A 23,710-nucleotide genomic window follows, 5' to 3' on the forward strand; every position below is an offset into this window, starting at 1 on the left:
TGGGCAGAGGTTTATGAGACAGTTGTAGTGAGCTACTGTTGAGGCACTGCAGCATGCCAACAGATGGGCTGGGATGAACATCTTATGTTGGAGATTGCTCCCCAGAGGCTATTTCTGGCCTCTTGTGTTGCTGGAGGGCAATGGAGCTACAACATCACACAGAATTAGGCCTGCTAGGTCTGAATGAGGAAGGTGTTCCTAGCATTTGGGAAGCAAGTGCGAGTCAGCTATTTCAGTACTGAGATGATAATTGCCTTGCAATTTGAGTAATTACCATGTGTGGCAATATATGTGCACTGTGAAAGTGTTTCCTAATGCATCCATTAGTAAGCAGCTATGCCACACAGTAGCAAGGCTTTGCCTCTTTCACAAACTTTGAAGTCTGTGAAAAAAAGTTAAGCCCATCCTTCAGAGCTGGGAAGAGATTAGTTACAGACTTAACTTGAGGCTCACCTCCACAGAGGTGCATTTTTATTCTGTGGAGAAAAATAGTAGGGCTGCCTGCTGCTTTTATGCTTTTCAGTCCTTATATGTAGGAAGACTTCAGTGCACAGCCTTCTTTGCTAAAATGAAAATAAAATGAAGAGTAACTGTGTTAAGTGAGAGCAACAGGAAAAATATAGCTCCAGATGCTAGGAGATATTTAGGCACCAATTCCTATTGAAACTGTCTCACTAAAATCATTCATTCACGTGGATAGTTTGTGCTTGGCCTTTGGTTATGTCAATATAATGCAGTTTCCAGAAATCTTTACCCATTCTCAGTAGTTAATTACGACTATCTAAGCCAGTCAGGCTCGATGGGGCTGAATGAATAAATGTGTGAATGTTTCAGTGCTCCCGGTTCTGGGCTTTTAGACCTTTTCCCTATCTGAGGCAGCTTCTGTCAAGCAGTTCAGCCCTGTGCTTTCTCTGCCTCCCCCAGTCAGTAAATGGCATCTCTTGTAAAAGGAGAGTGATGTGTGTGGTGGTGTTTTAACTCCAGAGCTCAGAGAGCATCCCAGGCTGAACACGATGCTCTGGCTACCCTGAGCTGAAGGAGTGGGTCCTGCTCCAGCCCCAGAGCTGCGTAAGGGCCCTCGTGGGTATGGGCCCCTGGGGCCTGGTTGCTCACAGTTCGTGACCGGGCCTCGCAGGCAGGATGAGCGCCGGCACTCTGCAGCAGTTATGCAGCTAGTTACGGACTGGCAGGCAGGTTTCAGCATTTATTGGTGCCCTGTGACACCTAAATTATCATAAGGTCAGAGAATTCATTGAACCCGAGCAGCACTTAAGCAATTTCAGACTCATTTGTGGCCATTCAGACCCAACAAGTTTTTCAGAGGAAGACTATTGGCTGCCAGTAAAACATTAATGCAAAGAGCACCAGAAGAAAGCAAGGCTGTTTTAATAAGCTGTCTTGCTGCTGTGGCAGGGACGGGCAGGAGATTATTCCCAGCAAGCGGCCTGCTGTGCCAGCTAAAGGAGTCCCTGGGACGCCAACAGAGGATAATCAACAAGGAGACACCTACGCCACATCTTTTTCTGCTGGCTTTCCTGTCTTTCCACCTACTGTGGGTATCTTACTGATCTCAGAGCACCAAGATTCAGCAGCCACCTTCTTAATGTTTAGTACCTTGAGCGAAACATGAGGCCGTCTTGTTAATAGCCTCACTTGCCTGCTCTAACACGTCCATTGCTGCTTTCGCTATCCCGGTAGCAGTGGGATGTCAGCAGGGGAAGAAAAAAAAAAAGAAAAAGAAAAAAAAAAAGGCAACAGCCTGATGTAGATGAGACCCAAGGAACAAAAATCAGAACCTTCTGGAAGGCAATGCTGAAACCCAGGCCGCTACAGAGATCCTCCCAGGGTGGCAGGAGGAGAGCCCTGACCTGCTACCTGGGAGGAGGCCAGACTCCCCCTTCTGCTTTGCCATGGGGCAGAGGGGACATAAAGGGACAGGGACGTGGGGAGGAGGGAAGAGGATGCCAGGGGGACAGGCAGTGGAGGCTGCATCCCTTTCCTCTGAGTCAAGGGACAGCAGCTGTCAGTGTGAAGGTGGAGACATGTAAATGGCAGGCATGGGTTCGCTGCCTTCCCAGAGCAACAGCAGCTGAGTCAAAACAAGCACAGCCAGAAACATGAAGCCCTTAAACCACCCCCCCGCCACACTCACTCACATATATACACACATCATAATTCATGCTACATCAAAGCAGTGATTACCACAGCTTCCTGGCTGTCTATTTCTGTTTATTTATGGTGCATTACACATTTTAATGCTATTCTCAAGCAGCGGCTCAGCTGCCACTGTTCTGTATTTGGGTGGGGGAAAAAAAAAAAAAAAAAAAAAAAGAACAAATGGCTGTAATGTACAGCATGTTGTTCCCTGAGAAAAAAAAAGACAAATGAATGCTCAGCACCTTCCAGGGAGCAGCAACTCAGAGTTATTCATAGCATGATGACCCATCCCCATTTCATTCTAGTTCATCACCAATTCACTTGAGTAGGGGGAGGGTGATATGGGGTAGGGAGAGAAGGGCCAAAGCTGCTCCCCAAATGACCTTTAAGCCCGGCTGGCTTCAAATGAATCTTACATCATCGTTCGTCTTTATGATCATGTCAAGCTCTGAGCTGCTTCAAGGCAGGGGCAAGGGTTCGGTGTCAGGCTGACCAGAACCACCAAACTCATGGCTTGTTTGAAGCTGGATTCAAGCTAGTGGCAAGACAGCAGCTACTAGAAACAACAACCACTTTGGGGTTGCAGTCTGCTCCCTCTTCTGCCCCTCCCCATAAGGTTAGAGCATGTGGACTTGACTTCAGTAATTTATTTAAGGAAACTACACTCAGCTCAGACCAAGCTGAGCATACAAGATTTATTTCTCCTTGCCGTCAACCTTAACACCATTCCCTCTTGAAGCCTGACTTCTCATTACCATTACTCTCCTTGCAAAATGCAAGTCATTTTGTTTATGCCATGGGAAAAATACATCATCTCTTTAAGTGCATCAACAATATCAACATACAACAAATAATACTGAACAGGCAGGAAAAGCAGAACCCATTGTGCTGGCAATCCCTACTGTGAGTGACACACAGACTGCCGCTGTGTACCTCCTGCTGTACCCTGGTGTGTAGGAGTGGCACTTCTGAAAGGCTCTTTTTAGACCCCTTAATATTGCAGCCATCCTTGGGAGTGCACTCCAGGCAACATGCTATCAGCTTCTGCTGTAATAAACTGCTCTTAAAATGCCTAGCTATGGTGCCCGTGAAACACACTACATGGATATCCAGGGTCCTGAAGCACTCCTTTCAAAAGGCCGTTGTGTAGGAGTGGGGGACGTGTGGCTATGTCTCTGGTCCTATACCAATCTACCTTGGCTCTGAACTAAGAGGGAGGGAGGGAGGGAGGGAGGGAGGGAGGAAGGGAGGGAGGCAGGGAGGGAGGGAGGAAGAAGGAAGGAAGGAAGGAAGGAAGGAAGGAAGGAAGGAAGGAAGGAAGGAAGGAAGGAAGGAAGGAAGGAAGGAAGGAAGGAAGGAAGGAAGGGAGGGAGGGAGGGAGGGAGGGAGGGAGGGAGGGAGGGAGGGAGGGAGGGAGGGAGGGAGGGAGGGAGGGAGGGAGGAAGGAAGAGAGGGAGGGAGGGAGGAAGAAGGAAGGAAGGAAGGAAGGAAGGAAGGAAGGAAGGAAGGAAGGAAGGAAGGAAGGAAGGAAGGAAGGAAGGAAGGAAGGAAGGAAGGAAGGAAGGAAGAGAGGGAGGGAGGGACGGAGGGAGGGACGGAGGGAGGGAGGGAGGGAGGGATTTTTCAATCTTTCACCTACTGTATTCACAGCCGTTTTTTCCAAGAGCAACCTCAGCTGATGCCAGAGGGGCCAGCAGCTTCTTAGAGATGTCTCTGTCCACTGGAGGTAAAAACACCAATATAAAACTGCTCTTGATGGCAGCAGCCTTCAGGCACTATTGCATGAAGTTACATCTGAACCAGCAAGCCAGCACTGAAGGGCTCCATACCTTATCACAAATTTTTAAGTCACCCAGTCCCTCCTGACAGCCTGTTTACAGAAGCTGTTGCAACATGAAAGGATAGTGCAAAGGAGCTAAGCCCTGTAGCCCTTATTTTTTCAAGCTATTACAGTGACATTTGTGTTCTTCATTTCACAGACTAGCTGAACTTCATTAATATGTATTTATATGGATATTTTTATGTGGATATACAGATGCAAACACAATGGAAAGGACAGACTCTAAGCCAAATGTTGATCTTATGAACAGATAAAAATGGAAACTCTACTCATGCTGGTGAGAATGCACTGGATTTACAGTGCAAGGAGTGACAGCCAAAGTGTCTGGACAGTATAGTCTACGTGGAGTTATGTTTCCTACACACAGCCCCTGCTCAATCCACATACTGCTGGAAGGGGCCAAACCCCTTCCCATCACCAAGCCCCATCCCATCCCCTCAAGGATTTGAAAGGCTTTCCAAAGCAAAGAAGGAGGAAAATTCTCACATGAAGGATGGGTCTGGGTGACAGCAATGAGCAGGAGAACGAAAACAGAGATCAAATGCCAGACAGCATGAGGGCAAAGTCACTGCAGGGATCTGGGGCAAGTGGGGTGGCACCAAACCCCACATTTGGACTGTGGCTGGGAAGCAAAGCAGATGCCAGCCCCTCTGAGGGAGCAGTCCCCAGAGAAGGCATCTGAGAAGAGCCCTGCTGAACCTCCCACCCACCCTCCAGGGGGCTGTAGTCAGAGTCTGTGGCTGGGGAGCTCACTCTGCTCCCAGCAGGTCTTGGTTTCACAGACTGCTTAATCCCAGATGGCATGTGCTAGCCCAGGCAGGGACCGTAACTGAACCCCCGGGAAGGGATTTGGTACGCAGAAATAAATGCTTCTGCTCTCTGGTGGCATGTGTGACAGGGGTATTTTTAACCTCCCCGCTCAGTGCCCACGGGCAGTGGCCATAGCACCGAGGGCAATGTGGGAAGAGCTGCAAGCAAGCTGTGTGCAAGGGGCAGCCAGGTCAGTGACATGGGGCTTCAGCAACAAAATTAAAGGTCTTGGGACTGCATTTAGGTGAGAGTTGATAACTCTTCAAAAGAGCTGGTAGCTCCTCTTGGCTCAGTAATATAGCCACAGCTGGCCAGTTTCAGGGCTGAGCATCAGCTGATTTTTTCTTCACTAAGAGCTTTGTGATCTGGGGCTGTAGTTCTCTTATCACCAAAAAGAATGGGGCCGACAAATCAGGGAAATATTGTTTCGATTACAGCAAATTATATTGTGAATTTATTATTTTCCTCAACAGGGTAATTCAGACTAAACTTTTCAACCCAATGTCTTCATTCTCCAGGTTTTTAGTTCTCTTGTTGAACTTTGTTTCCTTTTAGTTTGGGACACTTTTAAAATAAAGTGAAAAAAAAAAAATCCACTTTGAAACAAAAGGTGAAAAAGTTTCATTTGGAAAATGTCAAAATAAATCATTTTATAAGCTTTTTTTTATTTTTATTTTTTGGAACTATGTCAGTATTTCTTTAAAGATTGTTGAAACAAGAAGTTTCAAACTTTTTAAGATTTTCCCTTGTCCCTCATTTTTTGACAGAAACTTTATTTTTGGACAATTTCATCTAAAAAAAAAAAAAAGTTTAGAATCCTAAATAGATAGTAAAACAAAAGAAAGCAGAAAACAGAAATTACAAGATCAGCCCACTTTAGCTCAGCTAAACTGTGGTCTTTCTTGCCACATCAATGAACCCCTCAGAGCAAGGAATAGGGATTAGGTGTCTTTGAGAGACAATGTTGTTGTTTTTTTGTTTGTTTGTTTGTTTGGAGAAAGAGGAAAGTTCTCAAGAAGAAACAGAGAAAATGCAGGAGGAAAATACGTGAGAATGGTCATACTGCTTTGCAGGGTGATACTGAAATGGGCAAAAAAGTGCTGGACCTAGAAATATTTCTGCCCTTTATCCCCATGACCAATTATGTGGGTTTTGCAAGCTGCCAATAGCTGTATAGGCAGTTGCACTCCTGTCATAAGAAAGATGTTTCTATTTTAGCAGATTTGTTTGCTTTTTGAGACCCTGCAGCAACCTCTCAATACCAGACTTGCAGTGCTTTACTATAAACACTGAAGTAATCTTACAGTCCTGATTTGACCATCCATGTTCCCCACTCTGTTCACTAAATATTTTGCTGTTTACAGCAGGAAAAATTTAAAAAAATAGAAAATGGTATATGAACATTATCTGTCTTGTAGCCAAGTCCTTTCAGTGATTCCCAGTGAGAAAAATTCGGGATTAGAGATAATATTTAGTTTTCTGCTATTGGGGCCTTTCTCCTCTCCCTGCTCTGTCCCCACTTAACACACACACCAACAGCGATTAAATCAATGGGAATTAATCATATCCTGTGAAAGAAAAGTGGACCTGCAGTTTGCCTTTTCTATGTGATGGAATAATACAATCAACTTCAGGAATCATTTGTGATTGCTCTTGTCACAGCCTTTTGGCCAAATTAATCACTGTTACAGGCAGGCAAATCCGGAACCGTTCCCTCAACTCCATCTTCCAGCTCAGAAAGCATATGCAATACATCCTTTGTATGTGGTGAGTTTCACAAACAACACCAAGGAAAAGTCACAGCAATTTCTTCTTAGACTATTGCAAATTCCTTGCTGACCTCAAAATCTGAGTAAGGACCTGTAAGGACTCAAGAAATTTCACAGCTTGCAGGGGGAGGGGAGAAATTCAAGAACTGCAGGAAATCATTTCCAAATTCTTCTGCACTGCAAAAATTGCACTAATCCAAAAACTCTCCCCCCTGCTGTTCCACCCAGAGGTGCTTTCTTTCATTTCAACAAGGTCTCTGGGAGAAAAGGGAAGTCAGACTTTCTTCCATCAGCCTCAGTACAGTTAGCACCCCCAGGCCCCCACCATTTCTCCTTGGTGCAGCAGCACCTGGATGGTCCTTCCTCCCTCTCCAGTCACAGCCTGGGTATTCCTACACCCAAGTAAAAACATATCAAGAACTGGCCAGGAAGATAATCCATTTTGTCAATAAATTAACCAAAAGCCATTTTGAACGCCTTGCACACACAGTAAATTAACACACTCCTTGGCTAATTACCGCTTGCTGAGGGTTGGAGGTACGGGATGCCTGGCACCTGCAGCAGCTCCCTCTCCCCAACCACACGCCAGTAAGAATCCCATCACAACTGGTCTGGGAGTAACCACAGTGCTACCTCTGGGTCACCCCCTGGATAAGTGAACAGACTGACCTTGCTTCAGGGGTGGGTGGCCTCTTCATGAGGCTGTGCCAGCACCCCCAGCAAGGCCTTGGTAAGAACTGCTGTAGCAGTCACCTTAGCCCTGAACCTCATCTCAGCATGATTAATTAATTAACAAATTATAGTGCAGTGAAGCCAGCTACGTTTCTGCATCGAGTGGGATGTATGATCAGCTTGGAGGACTCCAGGGTTCTCAGCATCTTGGCAGATAGCCTGCTCTGGACTGCAAGAAGAACAGGTCCACGTCTGTTTGCAATTCAACCAGCATGTGGTTCTCACTCTTACAGCCATCCCGACTGTTGTGACATCTTGGCCCGGCAGTTTGGCTAACTTTGTTGGGATTCATTGTCAAAAAGAAGAGGAAGAGCAGGAACTATAAATAAATAAATAAATAAATAAATAAATAAATAAATAAATAAATAAAGATCTGAAGAGCAAATGCAAAAGCTGATAACACAGAAGATGAGTTCCACTGGGATCCAAGAAATAGGTAAAAGTCAGAAATTAAACCCTTTATTTAATAAAATTAATAAAATTCGTATTAAATATTAATGAACAAGGCTGGAGTCCATTGTTTCCCTGGTGAGTACTAAGCAAAATTAAATATGTCATTCTTCTCCCTTTAATCTGATTGATAGGGGTTAATTTTAAGGTTAATTTTTTTTTTGCCATTTGACGTGTGTATTTCAGAAGGTTTACATAGTATAATCACAACTGGCATTTCACCATGGCGACAAGTTCCTCGCAGAGACTGCCCACAGAATTATTCTTTTATTTTCCTCAGAGAAACTGGGGAAAAGCGTGTCCTCTGGCTACAAGGCATTAGTGCTCAGACTGCCAGGGTGCAGTTGTGCTTTGTTACCAATATACAGTGTGATCTTCAACAAGTCCTTTCGTTTTGCAAAATTTGCATTAAATTGCCTCCAGGATGTGAGCTTCTCCTCAAAAATATGTGTGTATGTGGTGTCATCAGTTAACTCCAAACCTTGTCTTCCCAGCAGAAGAGCAGACAATGCCAAGCAAAAGGTGCATACTCGAAGAGAAGGACAAAAGGTAGACCTCATCCATAACCTTGCTAGGCACGTGTCAGTGCTGAACCACTCTGACAGTGATTTTTTTTTCTCTACATCTAGTTAGAATTTCTCTTGCTGTGACTCTATGCAAATGGTACAACTATCCTCTTCCTCTCATGCTGCAACAATTCTCAGAAAGGCAGTGAAGCCCCAGGCTGTTACTCTTGTTCCTGAATAACTTCCCTAGATGAGGAGAACACTGAACTGAAGCATCCTGTCTCTTCAGGACTGGATGGCCCACTGTGAGGAGGAAGCCTGGTCCTTCAGAAAGAAAAAAGCAGTCCCATCTTCTTAGATCAGTCCCATGAGTGCAGCCAAAGACCCCCTTCCAACAAGGAGACAGGGACAGACAGACTCTGCCCTGGGGTACAACCAGCTTCCCCAGTCCCTGTGATAATCCATTGGGCTCCTTGCCTGAAAGGCTCTTGGGGAAGACAAAGCATTATTTCATTTTCAAGGAGCTTAAATATTCTGCCTGCCTATGGCCTTTATCAGCCTCAACTTTTTTGTAGCCCTGCCATCTAAAGTTATTGCTCATTCACTGTAGCTAATTCCTTTTGATGAGTTTCACAGCAAACACAGCTTCTTGAAAACTTGTTATGGATGCTGGCTTTGCACATAAGTGAAAAAAAAAAATAATACATGGATGGATAGTACATCCATCTTACAATAAATTAAAAATGAGAGCTACTTGGTGGCTGCTTTGGACATGCATAGGCATTTCTGGGTTGTGTTTGTTTTGGCTGGCAAAGCAGGAAACTGTGAGCATCCTTAAGGTTAAGAGAATGCACATGGACAAGGCATGATATTTTAAAATGTGTCTTGACCTGAACCTGTGATTAAACAAAAAGGAAATAGCATTTGGAAAACAAGTAAAGAATTACTAAAATATTCAGGGCCTTGGAGGGAGAAATCAGCTTTCACTTCTCCTGGCATTTTGCCTGTCAAATTATGAGCTTATTTGTGGTGCTAAATGCTTTGCTTGTGTCTCAGAAAGCTGCAGGAACTGCTGGCTTTTTTCTTTTTTTTTTTTTTCTTCCATTGGAAGGGAGAAGTCATTAATGATCCCAAAGGTTAAGAAATTGGCACTGCCAGAAGCCAGCGCTCATTATTTATTTATCAGCTGAATTCATCGAGGGCCCCAGTGTGCAGGATTTCCCACCTGCCTGCCTGCCATCCCCAAAGAATGCTCTGCATTTGCCCATGTGTGCACACAGGTATCAACCTATATATAAAGAGGATCAGGTTTTCTCTCAGAGATGTGCAAGAGATATACATAGACCAAACCTATTGTATAGTTCAGCTATGGGAAGGGATCCCAAACTGAGTATCTTTGTTGGGCCTTTTCTTTGTTTGAGCTAAACCAAACTCTGAGCTGCAATATACACCCCAAAGCTTCAGAGACAGTTTATATGTCTATACATCCTAGATATGCATAGAGGTGGTGTGTCCTGGGCCACTGAGCCCCACCAAGTATCCCCCTAGACTTAAGTAACTAATCCCTACATGATTGACATGGGGATGGAAGATTACCAGCCCAGTCCTATCTACAGAGAACTTTAGGCCTCAGAGTCTTTAATGAATGTAGGAGTCTACATTCATTACACAGTGTCATGCTGGCACAGTTTCAGAAAGAGCTGTATGAAACCCAAATTTAGGCACATCATTGTTAAGCATTTTGCTGTCTGCAGAGCCCAGGGAGGCCCTAGGGTACATGGAGAGGCTCTTTCCAGCATATCATGACCAGACCTGATGCTCCTCTAAAAAAGAAGTTCCCTTCCATTGAGCCTATGTCACCTCTGCATTGACATGCCTAGGGCCTGGGGGAGATGGGAAGGAAGAGAAGAAACACAGAACTGTCTCCCTTTCTGCCCTGCCTTTAACATGCTGCTTCCAATGACCACTGAAGCGGTCTCACTTTAAGTGTTGATATGTGCCAGTGAGCCTGTGGAGGTGCATAGCCTCAGAAATGAGGAGACCCTCTGGACCAGATCAACCTCTTATCTTTGGCCTTCAGAGACTTTATCAGAGAACAGGTGAGTGCATCAGCTTAGAAAATCTTATCCACAGAGATCAGAAAGCATTGCTTGCTTAGGCAATTGCTTAAGCAATTAAGTGTAGTGAATTTTCCTCTACAGTGGTATCCAGAGAAATCAAGAATCAACTCTGCTCAACTTTCCATTCAAACTTCTCTTAAAGGAAGCACAGGAGTGCAAAAGAAAAGGAAGAAATTACAAGAAACCTTGGACTAAACATTGTAACCCTTGCCCCTATCCTTCAGATTGCCCCTTGCCTTTTCTCTCTGTTTAATTTAAAATATTCATCTTTCAAGGCAAAAAGGGAACTTTAAAGGGAGGTATGGAATAAACTTGTTAAAAATACAGGTGAAATTTCACTGCTTGTTTGTGGAACTGAGTACAGAAAATCAAAAAGTGTTCTGGCAGAGGAAGAAATGCATTTATTGAGGTATCACGCTGTAGCAGTGCACTGAGGCCTCTAATGAGAGCATGTTCCAGTATGCTAAGTAGTCCTTATCTACATGGGAAGATGTGTTTCCTGACACCTTCTGAAATCTAAAGACACAGCGACAAAGCACAGTGGCTTCTTTTTTACCAGCAGGAAAAGTAATGCACTGAGAAATCAAGCCTCATACTTCAAAGCTCAAAGCAGAGCAACTTTGAAGAGTGTGCGTAGTCTGACTTACCCTGGTGCCACAGAGCTGGAACCCCAATGCCCTCCTCCTTGGTGGCAGGCCAACACCTAATTAGACGCCAGCTCATGCATCCTTTTACACGTATCACCCATACTCCATACACTGGGACTCGGAGCTTGCTACCTGAAAAGTCCCTAGCACTCAGGTCTAGATAGATAAATAATAATGGCATTAAGAGACTAAAATATTAACATAAAAGACTAACTGTTGTAATTTCTTCTTTGTATGATTCAAGCTAACGGTGTCTTCTGTACTCGAAGGGAGACTGCTTTGAAAGGATCAAGAACAGCTCTGTGAAAGTGGGAGGAAGGGACATTTATATAACAATAAGCCTTTCCCCCCTTAATTTTCTCAGTTGGCTGCACAGTCTTCTCCTGTCTTTTGATGAGATCTCTTAATAAAAACATTAAAAGGATGAGCTTAGGCGGCTCCATTTCCAGTAATAGGATGGGTATGAGACCAATGAGAAACTTCATTTCATAAAACCTCCCTGCTGAAATCTACCCTACCTCAGCGTTTATCAGCTTCTCTGCTTTATTGTCTAGTTAAAATGGAAATAGCTCAGCTTCAGCTCTTACTCATCAAGGCATGTGGATGACAATGTCAACTGACACCAGTTTTCATAAGCTAAAAAAGCTGCTCTGGGATAAGCAGCAGTGAGACCAATCAGATTTAGTGATTAATATTTCCTGCTTCAGAAAATATAAAGACACACATGCAGTTAAAATTAGACTTCACTGGAAAAGATGACTTGAGAGAATAGTTGGGCAAATATCAGGCTTCTCAATGAAGGACCAATGGCTTGATTCTTAAGTGGTATTTCCCAGTGCAGAAATGAAGTTTTCTGGTTGTGTTACACAGGTAGATGACAGTTAAAAAAATAAAAGAAGAGTTGCCTCCCATTGCCCTATGTCCAAATTTATTTCCTGGGACATTAAAAAAAAAGAAATCTGCTCTTGGTATGTGCACAGTAATCGCCATCACCATCCCCAGCCAAAAAAACATTCCTCTCTCCTTTTGCCTTAGACATATTCTTTAGGATGCCTGCTGCGTTCCCAGTGTGGCTCTGAGAAATATCACATTCTCTTATCCTGCTTTTTTTTTCTTTTTTTTCTTTTTTTTTTTTTATTCACTTCACCCACCAGCAGCCTTCATTTTGCTTTGCTTGCCTGGCCACCTGGAGGAAACACTTACAGTCTTTCAAACTGGGCTCACAGAGTTTGACTGAGGTGTTACATCAGTTCTAGACCGGTAGTGCACCACCAAAATGGAATGATCCAGCTGATGAACAGGCAAACTCCAACCACTGGGTTTGTGCCAGTGACTTTGGTATGCTAATGTGGGGTATAACAGAGCACTGCGTCAGATTTCATTTTATAATATTTAGTCTTCGAAGATGTAGAAAGAGAAAAGGCTTTTTTTCCTCTTTCACCATTACTTTTGTAAAAGGAAGCTGTGCTGAGAACTGCCATATGTTGAAACATCCCTTTATGGACACATACAGCTCTCTTACAGCTTTCACAACACTTGCCTTTCCTTGGCCCTTGGACGAAGAATAGAGTGAAAAGTAATGCTTGGAGCCCTTAGGATCAGATACGGTTGGTAAAGGTACCCTGCAGTTTCTGGCTCATCAGAGATCTCTCAAGTCAGATGCAGAAACCTGTGGATAATCTTTGCTGTCCAGTAGATAAAATGGGCCAGAGACCTTACAGTCTGATCTTACAGCTCGTATTCTGTGGTTTAACATTGTTCCCAAGTCACAAATGGGGTGGAAAGCCGTCAGATATTCTCATGCAGGAGCTTCATGGCCTGTGTGATACACTTGGAGCAAATCAAGCCTGTGCTACTAATATGGAGCATCTCTCAGCTCCCTGTACCTGACAGAGGCTGCTAGGAGAAGAGCAGAACACTGAGCAGGCTATATGCTGCTATGTGTTTGTTCTTCATAGTGTTTTGGATCACAAGGTAACTCTGAGGAGCTCTGGGGCTGTAGCATGCAGTTCTCAGGAGCTAACATGGTCTTTGACAGGATGATGAGGCTTTCTGAGTAAGAACCTTCTAATAAAAAAGAAACATGAGTCCAACAGGGGAGGTTTGGAAACAGAAAAAGAAACCTTTGAAGGGGGAGAGACCAAGAATAAGAGACAACCCAGGTGGCAGAAGAGGAGAAAGAATCTCCCTAAATAATGAAAACTTGAGGAGTGAGACACAGGTCTCTTCTGCCAGAACAGAAGGAAAGAGAGACCACGCTTTGAAATAGGAGGGGAAGAAAAATAGAAAAAAAAAAAAAAGAAAAAAGGAAAAAAAAAAAAAAAAGAAAGGAAGTCACTAAAAGCAGAGGACAAAGAACCAAAAGGGGCGGAGTAGGGCACTAAGATCAAAGGGACTGCTGTATGGAAGTTGAAAGCACAAGTAGAATATAAAAACCATGGAGATATTCCATTTTGGGTAACTCCAAAGATGAGGTTTTGGGATTTCACAACACAGGGTTAAAAATGTTTGACCTGGTTATCTAAAAAAGAAAAACATCTCAATTGCTGTCTTTTTTTTAGAAGAAATCCTGCCAATCAGTTTGAAACACAGGAGTGCTACTGTATTCTTTAAATCCTTTCTGATTTTAATTTATTTTATTTCATTTGCATCCTATTATGCCTTAATTAGATGGTGATTTCTCAGTATCACACATTTAGGTCAGCAGATAGCCCAATGGAGTGAGAGAATGAAATCAGATGTAGTTGAGGCATACAGTTTCTTGGAGTATTTACTGTACCCTAAGAGGGAGGAGATGACTAGAGAGAGACTGGATCATACAGACAGTTGTGGCAAAACTATATATTAAGACGCAGATTTTAAGTCCATATCACAGGTCATGCCTTTCAAAAGAGCTTAGTCTGTATTTGTGCATGTAAAAAAAGTGGTCAGATTTTTTTACATGCACCAAAACATATTTCCAGAATGAAATGAAATGTTCATTTGGAGGTGGTAAAAGTTTATGGTCAAGCCTGAAGGTCAGTGTAAATTAGAAAGCTGGATTCCTCTTCTCTCCATCACGTGTTCTTAGTCCCTCTAATTTATACTCCCTTCCCCCTGAAGGATTAGCAAATAAATTCATTTTATTTAAAGGGGTTGTCAAAATATAACGCAGTCAGCTTCAACTCATGTGTTTCAGCTCAAGAGCAGAAACAGTCCATGCAGAGAATTCTCTGAAAGTCACACTAGTAGCAGACCAGAGTTTTCAGTCAGCACCACTGGGGTGGCTCTGATGACTTTACAGTTAGTTCATGATTTATAAATGTCTTTTGTAACATGGTTCTCCTGCATCTCTCCTCTGCCTGCTACCTGTGGGTTGTGCTGTTCTGATGTCTGATTCTGCTCTCAGCCGGTTCATCTTGATTAGAGGAAAAGAGAGTATGCAGGGGGATGTATGCTTGCGCGTGTGTACAACAACACATAGCTTGTGAGCTTCCATCCTCTGAAAGCAGCTTTTCATTCTTGTCAAGACAAACCCACAGCGAAGTTCAGAAGTCATTGCTGTTAGACAGGAAAAGGGCCAGTTCAAATCTGTCACTCCATCAGAGCATGGTATTCCCCCCTGGTAAAGGTCACTTTGAGAGAAGATATGAAAGTGATTCAATACTTGAACTTATACACAAAGCCAAGCAACTTATTTACTATGCAGTGACCCTGTAGTGACCTCATCCACAACATATGCAGCTCCCACTGGCATCGGTTGGTGTCGTGAGTACAGATCAAGAAAACAGTATTGCTGTTCTAGGGGAATACACTGAGTGCATCTGCGCTTTAGTTTTACAAATCCCATATGCACCTTTCAATCACTTTTTATAAACATTAATAAAGTATTGAGTGGAGCTTTGAAAGATGAGCTTTTATTTTCATCCAGGCATTTCTAATGCTGTTTCTCAAGGCACAGTGAGTAAGACATACACCAAAGGCATGCAAGAGTTTTTCAAGCTGTGCCGTCTTTTACCTTGAACAAGAATGTTCACAGCGATGCTCTGAAATAAATTCCAGTCCAAGTGATCATTTGCTTAAAAGTGAGGAATAAGCAACTTTTTTTTTTCTTTTGAAAAACATCGGAGGCCAAAGGGATCATGTAGAACTTTTCTTGCACTGAACTTGATTTTATTAGTTCTCAGGGAAGCACCTAGTTGAGAAGGTAAAGAAGAAAACTGATGATCCCCATCTTTCAAAGGCACACCATGGTTACCAGCTTTGCAGGACTACCGTATGAATCACTGTTTTGTGTCACTGCTTATACACAGCTGTGCTGTCACCATGCAGAATTTTTCTGAGCACCAACATCCAAATTCAAATTAAAAGAGAAACCCAAACAAATTCATCTACTTCTCTCATGATTCACCCGCTTCCTTGCCACCATCATGGATGCAATGCAGGGACAGAGAAGGAGAGCAAAAAATAAGAGCAGCAACCTCTAAATTTGAAAAGCTGAGGCTGTTTGTTTAACAGATAGAAAACATTTATAAGATCTTACTTTATTCTGAGGTTTCTAATGCAGGTTTGTTGTTGTTGTTTTAAATTATGTTCCCCGGTTTCCCCCAAACCAAGTTTACAATTCTAGTATAAAACAGCAAATCTGTCTGCGTGATATAAAAAGCTATTTTCTCCCCCCTCTTTCCTTTTTTATTTCCCCTCCTCAATCAACAGCATTTGCCTCCGGTGCCTCAACAGTAGCTATGACTGTGTCTTAATGAAAAAAGATGTATAAAATATTACCATAACCTCAGAGGCATGAGTAAAGCCCTTATTAGGATTCGGGACCTACAGCTGGAACTGGGGCTCAGGCTGGGAGATAAAGTTAACTATTGTTAGCTCACAAGTGGCTCAGACTTCCTGGCAACTGAAGTGAATTACTCAGCCCTTTATGCAGGGTTTCAGAAACAGTTCACTGTTTCACAACAAAAAAGGCATTCAGGCAGGCATTCAGGCCGGGAGAGATGGTCTCCCTGGGCTCTAGAAAGCTAGCTTTAAGACAGTGAATGGACACTGGAGCCTCATAAGTGAATGACCACTGTGGGAAAGGGTGATGATGTCAGCCTGAATGCATTTCCAATGGTTTTGTCCCACTTTTCATTGCTTTTGCACTCTCCCTCACTCCCTTTCTCTGTCTCAGTCTGTCCCCTTCCTGTTCTTTTCAGGCCATTATTTTAAAAGTTGAGACCTCGCATCAACACCAAGGGCCCACTGCGACGTGGTTGCCATGGCGATGTTTCTCTGCACATTTGTTTGCATATAAAAAAATATTTGGGGGTTGAAGGGGGGTGGGGGGGCTGAAAAGGAGATGAAAAAGTGAGAGGTGGAGGGAGAGGAGGAGTGTCAGCATCCTGCGGCTGGGAGCTGGGGCTCACAGGCTAGTAGGGCTGGGGGGAGGAAAACGGGGGGCACCAGGAGGGGAACTGATGAAAGCAGCAGGGATTTGGGGTCCTTTGAAAAACAAATTTGTAATCCTTCACACTGCACATGTTTGAAAGGATCGGCACTTTTGAAGGCCTAGGAAAGAATCGGAATAATGTTCTTAGCTAAGCCCTCGGAAAGAACAGAGCCGTGCTTTGGAAAACATACCCAATTACATAAGTTTATCAAAAGCTTTCAAAGGCTCCTCTGTCCTCAACCAAAAAGAAAAAAAAAAATAGCAGAGGGGTGAAAGAAGGAGAAGGCTCCTCGGTGCATTGCCTGTGGTTGCAGGCACACTGCATCTAGGCCGATGTCCCCTGGCCAGCATGGCCTGCCATCCCCGGCCTGCCTCCCCATGCTACCAGCACCTCCTGGAAAGTATCTTTGCAAAAACTGTCTGGACATGCACACCACAAGGGAACGTGGAGCAAAACACTTAACATACAATCCTTGCAAGTAAAACCAAGCCGCTTCAACACTCCTGGCCTGCAAGCCCACCTGGATCGCTTCCTACCCTCCATGAAATACTTGCTATTCATAGGGATAAATGTATGCAGGCTTGGCTAAGCTTTTCCTGAGGCAAAATTACAAGATGGCAGTGTTGTGCAGGCAGCAAGCATTACGTTATGGATTAGCCCCACCAGGCTCCTGGTGTGCTGGGGTTTGGAGCTAGTGTGAACAGGATTACAGCTGCACCGGGATGTTTTAGCAGCAGTCCCCCTTGGGGAGTGCCCTCCCTGTGCCTTACTGCAACCCTGTCCTGCTGAGACTATCTTTGCATCTTTGCAGGCAAAAAGGGTAGCTTCTGACAATGGATAATTAACACAAGTTTCCCATCTTGATGTTATTAAAAAAAAAAAAAAAAAAAGGCAATCACACAGCACATACTGGGGTAGCTTTGTTGTGCTGTAAAAGGGGCTGCTGGCTTCACCTTAACTATCTTTCTGTTGGTGCTTTCCTTCACCCCCACAGAAAGCCATTATGCTTTTGTAGCCAGAGGTAAAAGCTATGCACAGGCAATATGCTTTAGCGTTGCCATAAGGTAAATTCACAAAGATCAGCCCTATACCCATGTGAGGCTGACTTCAGTGAATTTTCCTCTGGCAAAACTTAAGAGCTTTGTCTTCACTGTGTTTTTATTGTGAAATAATTCTTGCATATGATAAGAGACAGCTTTTTATGCTTAAAAAGGAAAAGCCTGTGCCTACCTACTAAACAGGGGCTCCCTGTCTCCAGACAGGATTTAGTAGTGAGGTACCTTTCTCGTGATAGGTGTCATCTGAATAAAACCAAAGCAAATCAAAGCAAACCAAACCTTTATGCTGTAGCAAATACAAATCCTGCCTTCTCCAGAAATATTGGCACCCACTGATGAACCATCTGCAGCCAAGCCCACAGTAGGAAGTTTACTTTTTGACCTGGTGATAAGACCAGCACAGCTACTGAACTCCAGAAGAACTTCTGAAAGTTCCTGTCATAAAGATGCTCCATTAAGGGTATTTCTAACCAGTCTTACAAGATAAAGCAAGAAGATAGTTATTTCCCCAAGGTAGTTTTTCCTTCTTTTCCTTAAAAAGACTGTCAATACAGTATCTTGTTCTGTTTGGCTTTAACTGGGCACCTACTGCCTCAGATCTTGTCCATTCAGGTAGAAATAAGGACCAAGGAAAACATACAAGGCTGTGTTTTCAGACAGCTTTGGCCTAGTCTGAGATTCAGGTGCCACCCAAGGGACACTGCCTTCTGACTTCAGCCCTGGACACACATTGTACCCATGCTATGCTTGTTGATGGTGGGACAATCTCTGATGAACTCATGCTGCTATGAAAACCCCTCAGCCATTTTTTCCTTCCCTGACTAGTGCAGGCTTGTGTGAATAACGTTAATATGAATGCTTCAGTTCATTATAAATCAATTCACTGGCTTCAATAAACTCACCTAGTGCCAATAGGAAAGTTCCTTTACACAGACTTCAGCCAAAATAAAAACAGCAGGTCTTATAATTGATATAGGTGTTTCAGTATCATTAATCACATAAACATGTCTACTTGGAATGTATGCAATCCCTGTGTCTCTACAACTGCAGGGACTGAGGTGCTAACTCCTTGATACTGGTGCCATTTACCTAAATTGTTAATCCACTGAAGATAAATAGGTGTTAAGAAAAATACCAGAGTGCCTGCCTGAGGTGTTTTTTCTTCCCAGTTTCCCTCCGCTTAGGTCTTCTGACTTCACCATTTCATTAGTCCTCTCTATGTCCACAATAGACTAAAATGACCAACATATATTTAAAAAAAAAAAAAAAAAAAAAAAAAAAGCAATGTTAAGAGATGAAAAAATCAAAATACTTTACAGGCCTTCTTTATATATTGCCAAAAAAAAAAAAAAAAAAAAAAAAAAAGGAAAAGGGCACAGTTCTCTATTCCCAGTCACCCCATTCAGGCCTCAAGCAAGTTTGGTCAGTCAGACATGTTCAAGCACTGCAGAGCCCCAGAGGCCCTCATGGAAGGCTCTCCTATACCAACAAGCACTGGGTGAAGCAAACACAGTCCTTGTGGAAGGACTACCATGTCTTGTCTAGAAATGGCTCTGAGGCCAAGCTGCCCGGGAAAGACCCCTCCCCACCCCCTCCCCCCCAAAAAGTAATAAATAAATAAATAAATAAACATATACATATATAATATATATATAATATATATTTCCACAAACCCCTGCAGAAAAAATATTTTGCAGTGTTTAGATGGCTTCTGTCTGCTTGAATAGCCTTGGGCCTCCATATAACTACTGTGCTGCACCAACAATCCCTCACCATTACACTTAGAAAACTGCATCTAAAATGCAACCCTCATGAGACTTAGAGGGGATTCAAATCATTGTGATGATAAATGCGTGACTAAATGGAAGTTAATATTTTAAAATTTTAAATCAAATTAAATTTATTTTTTTTTGTCCTGATTCCAGATGAAAATCCACGTGTAACCATTGCAAAGACTTGCAGGACAGAAAGTCCTGATTTCTGTTAGCTCTGTTTGAAGGTTATCTGAAGGTTGGACTGTCTCGTCTGGCACCAGGCTCTTAGTAAGCATCCAGCATCACCATTTTCTTTCACTTATCACAGAAAAGCTCACACCATTAGGAAGTTCCAGTCATTTAAGATATTGCTCTAAGAAAGAAGGGATGTATCAGCTAAATTTGAAGCAGCTCAGTGGAACAGCCCCCAAAGTTTGAGTTGGATAAAAATCATAGGAAATAAACAGCTATGAAGGCAGAAGGCCAAAACAAGATTTAAAAGGCTTTTGAACTCTATCCAGACAAGATCAGGGGAAATTAAAATGATTTTCTAAGAGCTGGCTGCTGGCAGGTATATTTTAAAGTAGTCTCTCCTGAAACCTCCCTTTCTGTGTTTCAAACTCTCACAGCTTCTCTGTGGATATGGTTAATTAGATTTTGGAAAGAAAATCTTTAGGAATATAATGTGTTCTTTCCTTACGTAACATTTCTATCATCTTATATCTAAGTTCCTCATGGACACTGGTAAGTTTGTTATGTCTCCCTCCCTTTCTTTGCCCTTCAAGAGCTGAGGAGGTAAGCTTTCCCAATTTTCTAGTGGGAGCTGTGAAAATCTCACTCTTGCAAAAACTAGGTCTCTGTCTGCTATCCGCAGCCACCTTCATTTACAGAGGGCTTTCCTTCGGTCTCATTTGCTTCCTGGCATTGATTGTGGTGGAAAATTTGGGCTTGCTCTCTAAGCCTTTTCTCATTCCCTTTCCCACTCTTTATTCTCTGCACAGCACTGTAGTTGATGCTTTTTTGCTCCTCTACCCATGTTGCCATCTCTTATCCCTCCAACACTACCCCACTAGCCTTCCCCTCTAATTTTGTCTCTTTTCAACACAATTTTTCATCTGAGACTTCAGCTTCAATATTGGTGACCTTCTTGATTTGCAGCGGCATGTGTTGTTCCCTTTTGTTTTCATTGCACTCAGAGATCCTTTGTAACTTCTCCCACTCCCTTTACTTCCTCTTAACCAAAGGCTAAGGACCACTTACTTCCTCTTAGCTCAACACAGCACACAGCCAAACACTCTAATGCTTCCCCTTCCCTTACAGCCTATCTACATTAATGGTTCACCTGCTCCTCCTGCTCTCCCCCTTGCCTTCTATTCCCTTCCTTCCACTGACAACCTTTACTCAACAAGAGCAGAAACAGCGCGTGTTACCAAGTGAGAGACCAAGATCCACCAGTAGCTATCATTTCCACATTAACTAGCATGGTATTCCTCAGATATTTAATGCTGCCACAGTGACTGCTACAGTTGGGAGAGATTTTACGAGTAGTATGAGAAGATGATTCAATGTGGGAACTCACTGTGGTTAAGCAGCATATAGGGGCGATAGGGAAGGAGGAGAGGAAGGGCTATTTTCCTACCTTTGGATTCCCAGTTCTCATTTCTACCTCCAAACCTGATCTCATCAATTCCTCTATAGAGAAAATTATCAATGTGTAGTTGGAATTTCATCTTCCTCTTTATTGATCTTCTCTTCCATCTTCCTCCCCCACAACTTTTCTTCCTTTTCAGCTGCTAACATTTATTGTCTGATCTCCTCTGACCATTCCACATGCCCTAAGTCTTATCTTAGAGAAAAAAAAAAAATCATTAATCTTCTTCTCCAACCCCCCCACTGTTGCATTTACCACGGGGGGAAAAAAAAAAAAAAGAAAAAAGAAAATAATAAAAAAAAGGAATTCAGTGATCTCATCACTGTCAAAGATTTCAGCCCTCTTGATCTCAAGTGACTTAAACACAGCTGAAATGATATTGTACTTTGACTTAGGTCTTTCTTCTCTTCTTTCCCCTTTTCTTTAGAAACCACTCGCTTTTGAGATTTTGAATCCCTGAAAGTCTGCCCCAGACCACTTTCTTTCCTCCCTCTTCAAAGTATACCTGGATAATCCCATCCATATCCATTTCTATGTCATTTTATGTCATTTTTAAAAACAGACTGACGTGCAGATTTTTCCTAGGATTATGACTACTGTGTTGGTGCTTAATGGTGAGTTGAACTCATTTGATAATCCACATTCAGACTGCTTGCCTGTGGTCATGCAAGAAGGATATAACATATCCATATGATCTTGTTCTCTTCCTTTTTCCCTTCAAACTATTGTTCACAGAGACACTACTGTGGATGCACAGAATTCCTTCACTAACTCCAAAATACAGTTTATGGTTCTTCACTTTCTGCGTGCCTATTTTTCTTCCTTTCATATGTCTCAGTCTCTGGAAATACCTTATTCCTTGTACAAATATCTCACTACCAGGTTAAGGTCTTGCTCCTCTTTGATCTTCCCATGGCACTAGAAGTACTCTTGAAATGCTTGGCAGTTAATAGCTGATCATTGATTTAAGTGGGAAGTGAGGAACCTGAATATTTTATTGGATCTGGGCCATGGTCCCCCCTTTAGGGAGCTTTTATCCACCTAAACTCAGAGCATCTGCCTAGCATGCAAAAGGCTCTGCTTGAGAGACCTACAATACAAGTACTGACAGACAATATCAAGTCTCATATTATATGAATAGACAGGGAGAAGCCAGGTCAATTCTGCTCCCTCAAGAGTTTTTCTTCATCTTTAGAGCAGAGCAAACACCAGACTTCCTCCCTTACCTCAAGTTAAGCATCTGTAGGGCACCAGAGAGTCACAGAGTGATGCAGGCCCTCTGGCTCTGGAAATACATTAATGAGTCAGTGCCATCACCCCTCCTACGGCCCCTGCTTTGGAAGTTCTGCTTGTGCCCAGAGCAAGGTGTACAGCCTATTTCTCAGGTGTGCTGGAACTGACTGCTAAACTATTTGCCCTGTGTGTGTTAGAAACCATGACAACACTAAATTCATCCGGAAACAAAGCATATCCGGCAGTAAAAACTGCAGTTTGCAATATGGATGAGAGGTTGGAATATAAGGCTTCACTCTGCACTTTGCTGGAGAGTTCCCTGACTGCACGGCTGTACCCTAGGTTCAATCATGTTGGTAGAAAAGGAAACAACAGTTCCTCCTACCCATCCTTTCCCAATCTCAAGTTGTATCACTGCAGAAAGTAACTTCAGTTACTTAAAACTTAAAGCTTTGCTTATAAGTATAGATCCATGGAAAGAACAAGTAAGAAGGAACATGGTTTGGTAGTCCACTGGAAGTGTGGGGATTGAGGGGAAGAAAATTTTTGTTTCCTATGTAACATCCTAAGAAAAACACTCCAAACGGAAACACAGCTGTTCCTTTCAGTCCTTCATGAGGGCTTAGTCCTCTAAGAATGGGCCTATCATACACTTCTAGTTGGAATAGTCAGGTTTTAAGAGCTTTACTGTCTGAGGAAGCTAGGCAATTTGCAGCACACTGGGGACCCAATGATCACCTCTCCTGTGAACACACACCATAAGCTGAGAAAAATTGCGGGAAGTGCAACTTTCTCTAATTTGCAGTTGAAGAACTAAGAACATGGAGCAGTCTTTGTGCAGGTCAAAGAGAGTACCAGTGGCCAATTTGCATTTGAAGTCCCTGCAAAATAAATGTTCCTGTGGACAAATTGTAATGGTCAAAACTGTGCAGACAAAACCTCGTGAAGAACTAGTTAATGTATGTAAGCAACAGTCTTCAGCTACTGGCTGTTTTGGTTGTTTCCCTGTTTTTGTTTTTATTTTACAGCTGGAGCCATATTCCATAAAATCCCTTTTCACAACATACACCAGATTTCTAGCATCATAGGATGCTAGAAACATATGGTTAATTCTGGCAAAATATCAACAGGATTCTAGGGGTAATAATTCTGCATAAAAACAGAGAGAGTCATCCAATGTCTTAATGTAATATTTATGATATTAATTATTCTGAGATTACTGTAACATTTCACCAGGTACAGTTTTCTATGTTATGCTTTCTCTTTCTTTTTCTTTCTTTAATTTCTGATTGTTATTTTGTTCATTTTATCACTCCTTTATTGTGTAATAGAAGCATTTTATATTTCAATTTGTACCAACATTCACCATTACTTATTTTTTATGTTTTTTTTTTTTTTTTTTTTAACAGAAGTAATAAAAAGTTTAAACATTAAGGAATATCAGGCAAAGCCTTTCTTCTTGTTTCAGGGCTGAGAGCAGATTTTGGTAGCGGTCAATGTATTAGCAGCATCTAGAGACAGCTTTCAGTGTCATTTTCTAGTATTTGAATTGCTGTAATTCTA

General features: G+C 42.7%; 1 protein-coding gene across 24 annotated transcripts in view; it reads right to left on the reverse strand.

Annotated features, from left to right (window-relative positions):
* The window catches only part of QKI (QKI, KH domain containing RNA binding), a 449,819-nt gene that overhangs the window by 17,162 nt on the left and 408,947 nt on the right, over positions 1 to 23,710 (reverse strand). For 15 of the 24 annotated variants that reach the window (XM_072035850.1, XM_072035847.1, XM_072035848.1 and 12 more), the window contains one exon: positions 15,029 to 15,205. The exons of 7 other annotated variants lie outside the window; for them this stretch is intronic. The gene's annotated coding sequence lies outside the window, so the exon portion shown is untranslated. Of the gene's footprint in view, positions 1 to 3,796; positions 3,878 to 15,028; positions 15,206 to 23,710 lie in introns of all 24 variants that reach the window. 2 more of the 24 variants (XM_072035862.1, XM_072035856.1) reach the window with 1 other exon arrangement.

Source organism: Anas platyrhynchos, chromosome 3 (genome assembly GCF_047663525.1).
Source record: "Anas platyrhynchos isolate ZD024472 breed Pekin duck chromosome 3, IASCAAS_PekinDuck_T2T, whole genome shotgun sequence".
Lineage (NCBI taxonomy): Eukaryota > Metazoa > Chordata > Aves > Anseriformes > Anatidae > Anas > Anas platyrhynchos.